This window comes from Vulpes vulpes, chromosome 12 (genome assembly GCF_048418805.1).
Source record: "Vulpes vulpes isolate BD-2025 chromosome 12, VulVul3, whole genome shotgun sequence".
In the NCBI taxonomy this organism is placed as follows: Eukaryota; Metazoa; Chordata; class Mammalia; order Carnivora; family Canidae; genus Vulpes; species Vulpes vulpes.
The window spans coordinates 74,750,769-74,766,111 of NC_132791.1; positions in this window are offsets into that span (position 1 = coordinate 74,750,769).

A 15,343-nucleotide genomic window follows, 5' to 3' on the forward strand; every position below is an offset into this window, starting at 1 on the left:
GTCTACCAGTAAATTAGAAAAAAATTTAAAAGATTCATAGAAACTAATGAACAAAATATACAGCCATTTGAAATCTTTGGGATAGGGGATTTCTCAGTGGCTCAGTGATTTAGCATCTGCCTTTCACCCAGAGCATGATCCTGGACTCCCAGGGCAGGTCCCACATCGGGCTCCCTGCATGGAGCCTGCTTCTCCCTCTGCCTGTGCATCTGTGTGTGTGTGAGTGTGTATGTGTGTCTCATGAATAAATAAATAAATAAATAAATAAATAAATAAATAAATAATCCTAAAAAAACACCACAAAACCCTCAAAATCTTTGAGATATAGCAAAAGCAGGGCTAGAGGGAAATACATCGCAATACAAACTTCCCTCAAAAAACAGTAAAAAACTCACGTACATAAGTTAAACTCACACCTAAAGGAATTGGAGGGAGAACGTTGTAAAACCACTTCCAAGAAGAAGAGAGATAATAACACTACGCACAGATATCAATGACACAGAGACCAGAAGTACTATAGAACAGAACAACCAAACCAGGAAGTGGTTCGTGAGAGAATCAGTGAGATAGACAAACTCCTAGCCAGCCTTATTATTATTATTTTTTATAAATTTATTTTTTATTGGTGTTTAATTTGCCGACATATAGAATTACCCCAGTGCTCATCCCATCAAGTGCCCCCCTCAGTACCCGTCACCCAGTCACCGCCACCCCCCGCCCACCTCCCCTTCCACCACCCCTAGTTTGTTTCCCAGAGTTAGGAGTCTTTATGTTCTGTCTCCCTTTCTGATATTACCCACTCATTTTTCCTCCTTTCCCCTTTATTCCCTTTCACTATTTTTTATATTCCCCAAAAGAATGAGACTATATAATGTTTGTCCTTCTCTGATTGACTTATTTCACTCAGCATAATACCCTCCAGTTCCATCCACATTGAAGCAAATGGTGGGTATTTGTCATTTCTAATGGCTGAGGAATATTCCATTGTATACATAAACCACATCTTCTTTATCCATTCATCTTTCAATGGACCCCCAGGCTCCTTCCACAGTTTGGCTATTGTGGACATTGCTGCTAGAAACATCGGGGTGCAGGTGTCCCGGCGTTTCACTGCATCTGTATCTTTGGGGTAAATCCCCAACAGTACAATTGCTGGGTCGTAGGCCAGATTTATTTTTAACTCTTTGAGGAACCTCCACACAGTTTTCCAGAGTGGCTGCACCAGTTCACGTTCCCCCCAACAGTGTAAGAGGGTTCCCCTTTCTCCGCATCCTCTCCAACATTTGTGGTTTCCTGCCTTGTTAATTTTCCCCATTCTCACTGGTATGAAGTGGTATCTCATTGTGGCTTTGATTTGTATTTCCCTGATGGCAAGTGATGCAGAGCATTTTCTCATGTGCATGTTGGCCATGTCTATGTCTTCCTCTGTGAGATTTTTCTTCATGTCTTTGGCCCATTTCATGATTGGATTGTTTGTTTCTTTGCCGTTGAGTTTAACAAGTTCTTTATAGATCTTGGATACTAGCCCTTTATCTGATACGTCAATTGCAAATATCTTCTCCCATTCTGTAGGTTGTCTTTGAGTTTTGTTGACTGTATCCTTTGCTGTGCAAAAGCTTCTTATCTTGATGAAGTCCCAATAGTTAATTTTTGCTTTTGTTTCTTTTGCCTTCGTCGATGTATCTGGCAAGAAGTTACTGTGGCCGAATTCAAAAAGGGTGTTGCCTGTGTTCTCCTCTAGGATTTTGATGGAATCTTGTCTCACATTTAGATCTTTCATCCATTTTGAGTTTATCTTTGTGTATGATGCAAGAGAGTGGTCTAGTTTCATTCTTCTGCATGTGAATGTCCAATTTTCCCAGCACCATTTATTGAAAAGACTGTCTTTTTTCCAGTGCATAGTCTTTCCTCCTTTGTTGAATATTAATTGACCTTAAAGTTGAGGGTCCACTTCTGGATTCTCTATTCTGTTCCATTGATCTATGTTTCTGTTTTTGTGCCCGTACCACACTGTCTTGATGACCACAGCTTTGTAGTGCTGGTCTCTCTTTAAATCTCAGGCCAAATTTATAGGTTTTCAGGATGATTTGAAAGTTATCTAGGTAAGTTGGTGGGGACAGGTGACTTGGGGACCCTACTCTTCTGCCATCTTGCCTCGCCTCCTTTAGCCATTATTTTAAAAGGTGATGTTCTTCTGGATACCAGTTTTCTTGGGTTTCACTCTTCTGAGAATAGTTTTATCTGACATCATTCCTTAAGGATAGTTTCACTGAACATAAAATTGTATCTTTTTAAAAAGCACCATACAGATTTTCCACTTCCTTTTGGCCTCTGTAGTTTCCAATGAGAAATATGCAGTTATTCAGATCAGAGGCGTATAGTTGATCTGTTGTCTTTGTCTGGCTATTTTACATATTTCCCTTTAATTTTCATTATTTTCTGTGGTTGTAGATTGTTTTGGCAGGATTAACCTTGTTTGGAATTGTCTCAGCTTCTTGAATCTGTTATCTTTTATATATCATTTTTTAATCTTTTATATATCTTTTACCAAACTTAGGAAGTTTTTCATTATTTCTTTCAATGTATTTTTTTTCAATATCATACCCTTTTTTTTTCCTACCAGGACCCTCATGACAAAAGTGCCAGCCTTTTGTTATTGTCTCATAGGTTTCCAACATTCTGTCAATTTTTTCCAAACACAAAACACAATTTTTTCCATCTTTTGCTTAGATTGAATCATTTTTGGTGACCCCAGTTCAAGTCTATGTGCTGTTTTGCCATTTCCATTCTGCCACTTCGTCCATTCAACAGTTATTTATTTTGATGATTGTAGTTCTTTTCTAAAATTCCCATTTATGATTTCTTTATATTTATTTTTTGCTAATATTTTATATTATTCCATGTATTTTATGAGTGTTTAAATTGCTCTTTAAGCATTTTATATCTGCTTTAAAGTCTTTGTCAGATACTCCAACATCTGTGTCTTCTCGGTTTTTGCTATTCTACTTAGTATTAGATTCACACATGTGAATCTTGTTATCTTCCTTTTATCTTCCTGGTAATATCTGGTTCTATGAGCTCCCTTTTTGGTCCTCTGGATAGAGATCTAGAGCTCTAATTACCCTGGTCTGCCATGTACCTCTTCTCACCCGCACTCAGCTTGAGGAGCAGCAGGAAGAGAAAAAACATCAGTGGGATTATTTCCACTCTCATGGAGCTGCAGTTCCATGAGATGGAGAGGTAGGTTTCCCTCTATCAGAAATTTTACCATTGTGGGTTATGTTCCCACTACTGCCACAGAATTGCTGGGCATGAGAAAATAGAAAAAAAGAGAAAAAATAATAGGCCCTGATCTGTGACATCAGCTCTTGTGTGGGTCTCTAGTTAGACAGCCTTAATGCTTGAAATGCAGCTTCACCTCTGCCTGGGAGTCCAGCGTACCAGAGATTTAAATAAATTTCTCTTCCTATTGGTTCTGTTCTCTCAAGAATCTGGACTAGGACAGATTTTTATATTCCTCACACCAAACATTAAGAATTCCTCCTCATCCTTTCATGAAGATGGCGCCAAAGGCAAATAAGGGAGCCCCTGCCTCTCCCAAAGCCAAAACCAAAGCCAAAGCAAAGGCTTTGAAAGCTAAGAAAGCAGTGCTGAAAGGTGTGCATAGTCACAAAAAAATAAGATCCTTATGTCACCTACATTCCAACAACCCTAGACTCTGTGTCTCTGAAGAGAGCCCAAATATCCTGGAAAGAGCACCCCTAGGAGAAATGAGCTTGATCACTATGTCATCAAGTTCCCCCTGACTACTGAGTCAGCCATGAAGAAAATAGAAGACAACACACTTGTGTTCATTGTTCTCTTATTTTTTTTTATTGGAGTTAAATTTTCCAACATATAGCAGAACACCCAGTGCTCTTCCCATCAAGTGCCCCCCTCAGTGCCCATCACCCAGTCACCCCCAACCCCTGCCCACCTCCCTTTCCACCACCCCTTGTTCATTTCCCAGAGTTAGGAGTCTCTCATGTTCTGTCTCCCTCTCTGATATTTCACTCATAACTTGTGTTCATTGTGGATGTCAAGGCCAATAAGCACCAGATCAAACAGGCTGTGAAGAAGCTTTATGACATTGATGTGGCCAAGGTTAACACCTTGATCAGATTGGGATCATCTAAACTGAGTCCAGCTGGCTATAAATCTATAATTTTTTTCACCATAGAAAGAATTCCTCCTCATCTCTTTGAACCAGAGACAGAAACTTCTCCTAGAGCTCTCTCTGACTATGGCATGGTACTAATTGTGTTTTTGATTGTGTGAAGCTCAGATTGGGAGATCCTGGAGGCAAAAATAATGACTAACACTGGCAATTTGGTAGTTCTTTGAGTTCTAGTATTCTTCCACTAGCCACCTGCTAATATTTACGTTTTGGGCAACTTAAATAGCTTCTTAAATAGCAACTTAAATAGCTTCCTGTATACTGTTCAGTTTGTATAGCTGAATTTAGTAGGAGAGTTGGAGTGAGTGTGTTTATGCCATCAGATTGTGAACTTGATTCTATACCTTGAACTTTGATTAACATGAAGAGAAACAAAATAGACAATGCTTATTTCTTCTAGATGCAGTTTTCCATTCTGTTTTAACCCTATCAGCCCTTGGAAAAACTGGGTGTAACAATTGTGCATAGGCATAGAAATAGCTGTGGGGTGCTGGAAGGACTACCAGACTTGTAGTCAGCATACTTGAGTCTGAAGTTGGGCATGTTAAGTCTTGGTCAAGACCGTTATGGTTTTCTTAACTTCATTTTTCTTTTCTTTTTTTAATTATTTATTTAAATAAAACTTAGTTAACATACAGTGTATTATTAGTTGCAGGTAGTATTTAGTAATTCATCAATTGCATACAACACCTAGCGCCCATTACTTCAAGTGCCCTCCTTAATTCCTATCAACCAGTTGGTCCTTCCAATCTATGACTTGCCCTCCAGCAACCTCAATTAGTTTCCAAGACTTAAGTGTCTCTTATGATTTGCTTCCCTCTCTGTTTTCATCTTATTTTACTTTTCCTTCCCTTCCCCTGTGTTCATCTGTTTTGTTTCTTAAACTCCACATCTGAGTAAAATCATGTGGTATTTGTCTTTCTCATTTTGCTTAGCATCATAACCTCCACCCACATCGTTGCAAATGGCAAGATTTCATTCTTTTGTTTTTGTTTTTGCTTTTTTTTTTTAAAGATTTCATTCTTTTGGATGGCTGAGTAGTATTTCATTGTGGATACACACACACACACACACACACACACTTCTTTATCTATTCATCTGTAAATGGACATCTTGGCTCTATCCATGGTTTGGCTATTGTGGATATTGCTGCTATAAACATTGGGGTGTGTGTCCCCCTTTGAATCACTGTGTATGTATTCTTTGGGTCAATACCTAGTAGTGCAACTGTTGGGTTATAGGGTAGCTCTATTTTTAACTTTTTGAGGAACCTCCATACTGTTTTCCAGAGTGGCTACACCAGTTTGTATTCCCACCAATGGTGCAAAAGGGTTCCCCTTTCTCCACATCCTCACAAACATCTTTTGTTTCTTGACCTGTTAATTTTAGCCATTCTGACCAGTGTGCAGTAGTATTTCATTGTTGTGTTGAGCATTTTTTCATGTGTCTACTGGCCATTTCTCTTTGGAAAATGTCTGTTCATGTCTTCTGTCCATTTCTTGACTGGATTCTTTGCTTTTTGCATGTTGAGTTTGATAAGTTCTTTATAGATTTTGGATACTAGCTCTTTGATAAGACATTTGCAAATATGTTCTCCCATTCTGTAGGTTGACTTTTAGTTTTGTTGATTGTTTCCTTTGTTATGCAAAAGCTTTCTATCTTGATTAAGTCCTAATAGTTTATTTTTCATTTTGTTTCCTTGCCTTTGGAGACATCTCTTGCAAGAAGCTGCTGTGGCTGAGGTCACCAAGGTTGCTGCCTGTGTTCTCCTCTAGGATTTTGATGGAGTCTTGTCTCACATTTAGGTCTTTCATCTATTTTCAGTTTATTTTATTTTTTTTATAAATTTATTTTTTATTGGTGTTCAATTTGCCAACATATAGCATAACACCCAGTGCTCATCCCGCCAAGTGCCCCCCCCCAGTGCCCATCACCCAGTCACCCCCACCCTCTGCCCAATTCCCCTTCCACTAAAGATGGGTTGGTTATTGTTCAAACTCAAAGAATCCAAAATTATTTTATTTTTTCCTTTTTAAAATTTAAATTAAATTATTGAATATCTAGTACATCATTTTCAAATGTAGTGTTCAAAAATTCATCAGTTGCATATAACACCCAGTGCTCATCACATCCTGTGGCCTCCTTCATGCCCATCACTCAGTTACCCCAACTCTCCACTCCCCTCCAACAACCCTCAGTTTGTTTTCTATAGTTCAGAGTCTCTCATGGTTTGTCTACCTCTCTGGTGACTTCCCATTCAGTTTTCTCTCCCTTCCTCTATGATCCTTTGTGCTATATTACACATATAAGTGAAACCATATTATAATTGTCTTTCTCTGATTGATTTATTTTGCTCCACATAGTACCACCCAGTTCCATCCACGTCAATGTAAATTATAGGTATTCATCATTGCTGATGGCTAATATTCCATTATATAAATATATGTGTGTGTGTATTTATATACACACACACACATATATATATACATATGTATATATATATATATCTTCTTTATCCATTCATCTGTTGGATGTGCTCCTTCCACAGTTTGGCTATTGTGGACATTGCTTTTATAAACATTGGAGTGGAGGTGCCCCTTCAAATAACTACATCTGTATCTTTGGGGTAAACACCTAGTAGTGCAATTGCTGGATCATGATGTAACTCTATTTTTAGCTTCTTGGGGAACCTCCACACTGTTTCCCAGAGTGGCTGTACCAGTTTGCATTCCCACCAACAGTGTAAGAGGGTTCCCCTTTCTCCACATCCTTGCCAATATTTGTTGTTTCCTGACTTGCTGATTTTAACTATTCTAACTGGTGTGAGGTGGTATCTCATTGTGGTTTTGATTTGCATTTCCATCATGCCAAGTGATATGGGGCATTTTTTTCATCTGTCTGTTGGCCATTTGTAGATTTTTTTTCTGGAGATATGTCTGTTCATGTCTTCAAGCTGTGTTCTTAACTGATGTATATACTACATTGAGAATTAGGAGCAGTTTCATGAAATAGGTTAAAAAAATTAAGGATTGGATCACTGTATTTGGAGTATTTCATCAGATTATTCCATCACTTAACAAAGCAAAGAAGGATTTGAATTTCTGGAGTATGAATTCCTTTGCCTGATACAGAATAGGTAACCAAATAACTCTGGAGACCCCTACAGCATTTAACCTCTCTCAGACTCCAGCTTATGGTTACTATTACTGTATTAAATAAATGTGCTCATCAGGACTTGTATGAGGGAGGAGCCTACCCATTCCAGCAAGCAGCTGCTAACACCATCAGTTTGAAATTTTTAAGCAATTAAAAATGGTCTCCTTGGAAATTGCTTTTGCCAAGCACAGTCTTGTTTTACTGAGGTCACTTGAGGGCTCATTAGAAAGCTTACAGAAAATTATATCATTAAAATGGTATAAATATTTTCACAAAGTAAGTACATAATTGTTTAAACACCTCAAAACTATTATCTCTGAAGAGCAAGATGCCTTATCATGGCATTCAAACCAACCACATCCAAGGTAATCTCCAGAGGAGGCCACTTTGTTCAGCAGTTGGTGCACTTCCTCAGTTTTTCTCCTAGTTTTATCAACTTCACAGTTGAACTCCTAGAAGAGTTCTCTGGGGAAGGCCACTTAACCGGCAACATTGGCATGCACTTTTCTCAAAGTTTAAGGTCTCAGGGAAACAGAGATGGGTAATTACACCAAAACCTCCCTCCACTGGGAAGTAGGAAATGTTGTTACTATTGAAAAGGAAGATGCTGTAAGAACCTTTGAGTGTTTATTTTTCTCTAAGAGCCTCTACATCCAGAATGAATGAAAGCTGTATCCTTGTTAATATCAACTCTGTGTATCCACGGAAACATTCATTCACTTATTCTCTTATTTCATTCAATTAGTTATTATAATAAACTAGACCCTTGTGACAATGATCTTCCAGATTCAAGGCTCTAATTAAACCACCAATTTACTTTTATTAACATACTTGAGTAAGTTTTTATATACACACACAAAAATGATATGACTAATGGTTAAATCCTGCTTTAAGGCTGATTTGGAAACTTTTTTTTTTACTTAGAGAAAAACATAATTTTTGTCTTCAGACTCACATCTCAGAACTATTCCTGTGACTGTCTCATTTCAACCTCATTCGATCCAACTGCAAATTCATATAAAATGAGACCATCTATCAAGTAGAAACATGCATCATGACTGCAGGGACCATGAATCTGGATCCATGACTCCTGTGCATTTTCAAACAATGTTATGCAGAAGAGTACTGCAGAAAATACAATCAAATGGAATTTGAGAGAAGATATTTAAAACACCAGTTCATGCAACCATAATGTTTCTTTCTTGTATGCTCAAATATTTTTTCCAAAAAACCTCAGATTAATCCTCATTTTGGATAATTACATAAATATGCAGGACAAGTTCAAGTGACCTATGCTTTGTTTGATCCTTTCAGTGATCACCATATAGTACTTGTCATGTGAAAGTTATTTTTATGGTTATGTGAAACATATATTAGGGGAAATGGATTCTATTTTCTCTTTATTATCTGCAGTAAGCATCTAATATAAAATGTTCCCCCTTTTCATTTTATGAAATGGTTTTTACAAATGAGTTGTTTTGAACAAATAGTATTAACTATAGTGCATGGCACCCATGAGTTGGCATATAAATAATTTATACAATGATTTCCCAGTGACTGTTTATGCAAACCAAGGTGAAATTTTATGTTCTTACTTACCAAAATGATTCTGAAAATTTTATTTTTTATTTTATTTTTTTTTTGATTCTGAAAATTTTAATGTCTATCAGTCTGCTTTATGAGTAAGGAGTTGTTATTTGCTTATATTTGACCCAAAAGATTACTGCATCTTTCAAAAAGCATCTTTCTTCTCTAAGAACAAACTGTATTATTTGGAAGGCAATTAAGTGTTTTAATTTGTGGAAGTTCTACATGGAGAAAAGTGAAACCAGGCAACATGACAGTTTTTCTTCACCTTCAGTCACCTCACCTTCCATAGCCTATATGATCATTCTTATTCTGTTTTGAGATGCTTCCCTTTGGATCACTAATACACTTCCTTAGAACCCTAGCGGTATTATGAACATATTTCCTAATACACTCACTTCCTTTTCATGGTGATTTTTCTGTGCCTCAATGGTCAGTTTTTCACTCACATACTGTTTCCCTTATCATTGTTCAGTTCAGAGTTGCTCCTTTATTTCACAGTATTTGTTCTCTAAATTCTTTTTTTCCTGATTGCTACTTGTTCCCCATCACATAAAAATTTCTTTTACTTTGACGCTTGCATCTTGTTTTCCTCACCTACATACTTTCCAGGCATGCTACTACTCTCACAGAGCCTTGAGCACTTGTACCCATGCATCTACTCTGGCCATTTCCAGGGTATCCATGCAGATAATTGAGCATCCACACTGGCTGTCACACTGGCCCAGTCAATATCCAGGTAGATGGTCCAGCTTCCACATTAACTTCAGACCTTCTTGACCTCATTAATGTATTATTCCTCTTGAAATTGCTGTGAATCACCAACTTAGTGTGAGGCATTGTGGTACCTCCTGGACATCCAGAAACACAACTATGAAGTCAAGTCTTCACTCTCATCCTCTAATAATCCATCATATAAGGACAGGAACAGATGTATCTAGCAGGTAATCAGAATAAAATGTAGGAAGTGTAACAGTTCATCTGAAAAGTGTCACAAGAACAAAAGAAGGGCTCTGGAGAGACTTTCCACAGTAGATGATTAAAGGGTTTTATGAGTTCATCATGCACAAAACCTGAACTTCTATCCACATCTATATCCTCCCTTCACGGCTCTGTGCTTGATCTTGGCTAAGTTCATACAATTACCTGTTTCCTTTCTCCTAATGCTTCTCCAAAATTTTTATTAATGTATAATTTACACACAGTATTATTTCACCCTCTCACTATATGTTTTATTGATCTGTAACCAGCCATGGCCAAGCCATAGAATGTTTCCATCACCTCCAAACCTGTCCCATGTACTTTCCTAGTGAGCTCTCTCCCGCAGCCAGCCTTCATAACCACAGATCTGTTCCTTTCCTTATAGTTCAACCTTTGTGAGAAAGTAATCCTATAATTAACTGTAAAAATGGAATCACAGTAACCTTTCCTGTGACTTCTTTATCATTTCTTGGCTTCAAAGCTACCCTCAGTTGCTTAATCTCCACTTTATCTGAGCATTCAGGCCTCCCCAGACCACATTGCTGCCCCCATGGAGCTGGACCCATGGTGGTATAGGATCAGAGAGGACAGTGGGAGGAGACAAAGTTGGCCCTTTCCTCTGACTTCCAGCCCCCAGCACGCTTACCTCATGTCATACTCCCACCAACACTGAAAGCAGCCCAAGGTATCTTCTTATTGGAGTCTAGAAAATCAGGAGAAAATTCCGTAGGCATGCACTCTGGAGTGTTTATAAAATTATAAAAATCATGCTCAGTGGTCTCTGCTGCCCCTACTCCCTTCAAGAATCATCACAGGACTCATTGCCCCTTCATTCCCATACTGCTCTCTCTCAGTAGTGACCTTACCTACCACCACAGAGGAAACATGCCCCATTAGACTCAGTTCACACCATGTTCCTACTTCCAGCCACTCTTCCAAAAACTCTTTTACCTCAGGATCAAGAACAAGTATTTCAATCATTACTGAGAAATCAGATTCAACCACAATACTTTGCAAAATGCAGAGAAATGACTACCGGCCTTGAACAGGAAAGTTTCTGTAGGATGGTGGAGGCAGCAAGAATGGACACAGCCTGACTGTTAAATGTTCTTCCTATTAATACTCTTCTACTTCATTACATCAGATGTGAGTGATCAACACTGTCTTGTCAACATACAACTTTTACTTACATTTTTGGCTGTCATATCTTTACTTGGAGGATAAAACTGTGCCAACATATTGGCCAGCTTCCTCTTGTAGTGGCTTTTTAAGCCACAGGATATCCATGTCAGGATTTCTCCACAAAAGCCCTACTTTTAAAATTTAAATTTAATTAGCACATGTATAGTATTTCATTAGTTTCAGATGTAGATTCAACAATTCATCAGTTGTGTATAATGAATACCCATTGCTCATCAATCAGATCACCTTCCCTCCTTAATGTGCATCAAACAGTTACAAAATCTCTGCACTTACCACCCTCCAGTGATCCTCTGTTTGCTTCCGCTAGTTAAGAGTCTCTAATGGTTTCCCTTCCTCTCTGATGACTTCGCATTCAGTTTTCCTCCTTTCCCCTATGATTCTCTGTGCAGTTTCTTATATTCCTCCTAGAAGTTAAACCATATGATAATTGTCTTACTCTGAGTGACTTATTTTGCTTGGCATAATACCCTGCAGTTCCATCCAAATCGATGTAAATGTGAGATATTCATCCTTTCTGAAGGCTGAATACAATTGTGTGTTTGTGTGTGTGTGTGTGTGTGTGTGTGTGCATACACCCACACACACACTTTATCCATTCATCTGTCAATGGACAGACATCTGAGTTCCGTCCATAGTTCAGCTATTATGGGCATGGCTGCTGTGAGCATTGGAGTGGAGGTATTCCATTGTTTCACTACATTTGTATTTTTGGGGTAAATACCCAGTTGTTCAATTGCTGGGTGATAGGGTAGTTCTATTTTTAAATCTTTGAGGAACCTCCACACAGTTTTCCAGTCGCTGCACTAGTTCACATTCCTACCCACAGTGCAAGAGGGTTCCCCTTTCTCCGCATCCTCTCCAACATTTGCTGTTTCCTGTCTTATTAATTTCACCATTCTCACTGGTGTGAGGTGGTATCTCATTGTGGTATTGATTTGTAGTGATGCCATGATGTCAAGGGATATGGAGTGTTTTTTCATGTGGCTGTTGGCTGTTTGTAGATCTTCTTTGGAGATATGTCTGTTCATGTCTTCTGCCTATTTATTGACTGTATTGTTTGGTTTTTTTTGGGTGTTGAGTTTGATAACTTCTTTTTTTAAATAAATTTATTTTTTATTGGTGTTCAATGTGCCAACATAGAGAATAACACCCAGTGCTCATCCCATCAAGTGCCCACCTCAGTGCCTGTCACCCAGTTACCCCACCCCCCGCCCACCTCCCCTTCCACCACCCCTAGCTCGTTTCCCAGAGTTAGGAGTCTTTCATGTTCTGTCTCGCTTTCTGATATTTCCCACTTATTTTTCTCCTTTCCCCTTTATTCCTTTTCACAATTTTTTATATTCCCCAAATGAATGAGACCATATAATGTTTGTCCTTCTCCGATTGACTTATTTCACTCAGCATAATACCCTCTAGTTCCATCCATGTTGAAGCAAATGGTGGGTATTTGTCATTTCTAATGGCTGAGGAATATTCCATTCTTCATAGATCTTGGATACTCGCCCTTTATCTAATATGTCATTTGCGATCTTGAGGAGAAGCAAGATGGTGGAAGAGTAGGGTCCCCAAGTCACCTGTCCCCACTAAATTACCTAGATAATCTTCATTTTTTTAATAATAAATTTATTTTTTATTGGTGTTCAATTTGCCAACATACAGAATAACACCCAGTGCTCATCCCGTCAAGTGCCCCCCTCAGTGCCCGTCACCCATTCACCCCCACCCCCCGCCCTCCTCCCCTTCCACCACCCCTAGTTCGTTTCCCAGAGCTAGGAGTCTTTATGTTCTGTCTCCCTTTCTGATATTTCCTAACCATTTCTTCTCCCTTCCCTTACATTCCCTTTCACTATTATTTATATTCCCCAAATGAATGAGAACATATAATGTTTGTCCTTCTCTGACTGACTCATAGATAACCTTCAAATCATCCTGAAAATCTACGAATTCGGCCTGAGATCTAAAGAGAGACCAGCTGGAACGCTACAGTGAGAAGAGTTCGCGCTTCTATCAAGGTAGGAAGACGGAGGAAAACAGAAATAAAGAAAAAAAAGGCCTCCAAGGGGGAGGGGCCCCGCGAGGAGCCGGGCTGAGGCCGGGGCAAGTGACCCCAGGACAGGAGAGCCCCGTCCCGGAGGAGCAGGAGCTGCACCAACCTTCGGGGAGGTGGGGGAGGGAGGCGCCCGCAGGGAGTTAGAGCAGGACCCAGGAGGGCGGGGATGCCCTCAGGGCTCCCTGGGACACTAACAGGCACCTGCGCCCCAGGAGAGTGCACCGAGCTCCCTAGGGGCTGCAGCGCGCACGGCGGGACCCGGAGCAGCTCGGAGGGGCTCGGGCGGCGGCTCCGCGAAGGGGGCTGCGGGGCGGGAGCGCGAATCCAACAGCGCAGGCCCCGGAGCACAGGGCCCGGGACACAGCCCAGGATCCGGCTTCCCCCGGGACAGGCAGAGGCCGGGAGGGCCCAGGACAGCGAGGACGCTCCTGCCCTGAGCTGAGCAGATCAGCGGCCCCGCCCCAGAGCCTCCGGACCCTGCAGACGGAGAGCCCTGGAGCTACTGCGGGAGCTGACTCCAGGGCTCCAGAGCTGCCGCACCACTGGGGTTGCTCCTCCTGGGGCCTTACGGGGTAAACAACCCCCACTGAGCCTCACAGTGGCCTCACTGGATAAGCAGCTTAAACATCACTCACTGAGCCCTGCACCAGGCAGGGGGCAGAGCAGCTCCCCCAAGTGCTCACACCTGAAAATCAGCACAACAGGCCTCTCCTCCAGAAGACCAGCAAGACTGACAGGGGAAAAACAAATTATTTACCAAGCAGCACTGGAAAGTTCCAGGGGAAGTCAAGGGACTTATAGTATACAGAATCAGAAGATACTCCCCCCCCTTTTTTTTCTTTTTGATTTCTGTTTGCTTCCCCCCTTTTTTCTTTCCTTTTTTCTCTTTTTCTTCCTTTTTTCTTTTTTCTTTCTTTTTTTCCTTCTTTCTCTTCCCTCTTTTTCTCCTTTTCCCAATACAACTTGTTTTTGGCCACTCTGCACTGAGCAAAATGACTAGAAGGAAAACCTTACCTCAGAAGAAAGAATCAGAAACAGCCCTCTCTCCCACAGAGTTACAAAATCTGGATACAATTCAATGTCAGAAAGCCAATTCAGAAGCACTATTATACAGCTACTGGTGGCCCTAGAAAAAAGCATAAAGGACTCAAGAGACTTCATGACTGCAGAATTTAGATCTAATCAGGCAGAAATTAAAAATCAATTGAATGAGATGCAATCCAAACTAGAAGTCCTAATGACGAGGGTTAACAAGGCGGAAGAACGAGTGAGTGACATAGAAGACAAGTTGATGGCAAAGAGGGAAACTGAGGAAAAAAGAGACAAACAATTTAAAGACCATGAAGATAGATTAAGGGAAATAAACAACAGCCTGAGGAAGAAAAACCTACGTTTAATTGGGATTCCCGAGGGCACTGAAAGGGGACAGAGGGCCAGAATATGTATTTGAACAAATCATAGATGAAAACATTTCCTAATCTGGGAAGGGAAACAGGCATTCAGATCCAGGAGATAGAGAGATCCCCCCCCCCTAAAATCAATAAAAACCGTTCAGCACCTCGACTTTTGATAGTTAAGCTTGCAAATTCCAAAGATAAAGAGAAGATCCTTAGAGCAACAAGAGACAAGAAATCCCTGACTTTTATGGGGAGGAGTATTAGGGTAACAGCAGACCTCTCCACAGAGACCTGGCCGGCCAGGAAGGGCTGGCAGGATATATTCAGGGTCCTAAATGAGAAGAATATGCAACCAAGAATACTTTATCCAGCAAGGCTGTCATTCAAAATGGAAGGAGAGATAAAGAGCTTCCAAGACAGGCAGGAACTGAAAGAATATGTGACCTCCAAACCAGCTCTGCAAGAAATTTTAAGGGGGACTCTTAAAATTCCCCTTTAAGGAGAAGTCCAATGGAACAATCCACAAAAACAGGGAGTGAATAAATATCATGATGACCCTAAACTCATGCCTTTCAATAGTAACTCTGAAAGTGAACGGGCTTAATGACCCCATCAAAAGGCCCAGGGTTTCAGACTGGATAAAAAACCAAGTCCCATCTATTTGCTGTCTACAAGAGACTCATTTTAGACAGAAGGACACCTACAGCCTGAAAATAAAAGGTTGGAGAACCATTTACCATTCAAATGGTCCTC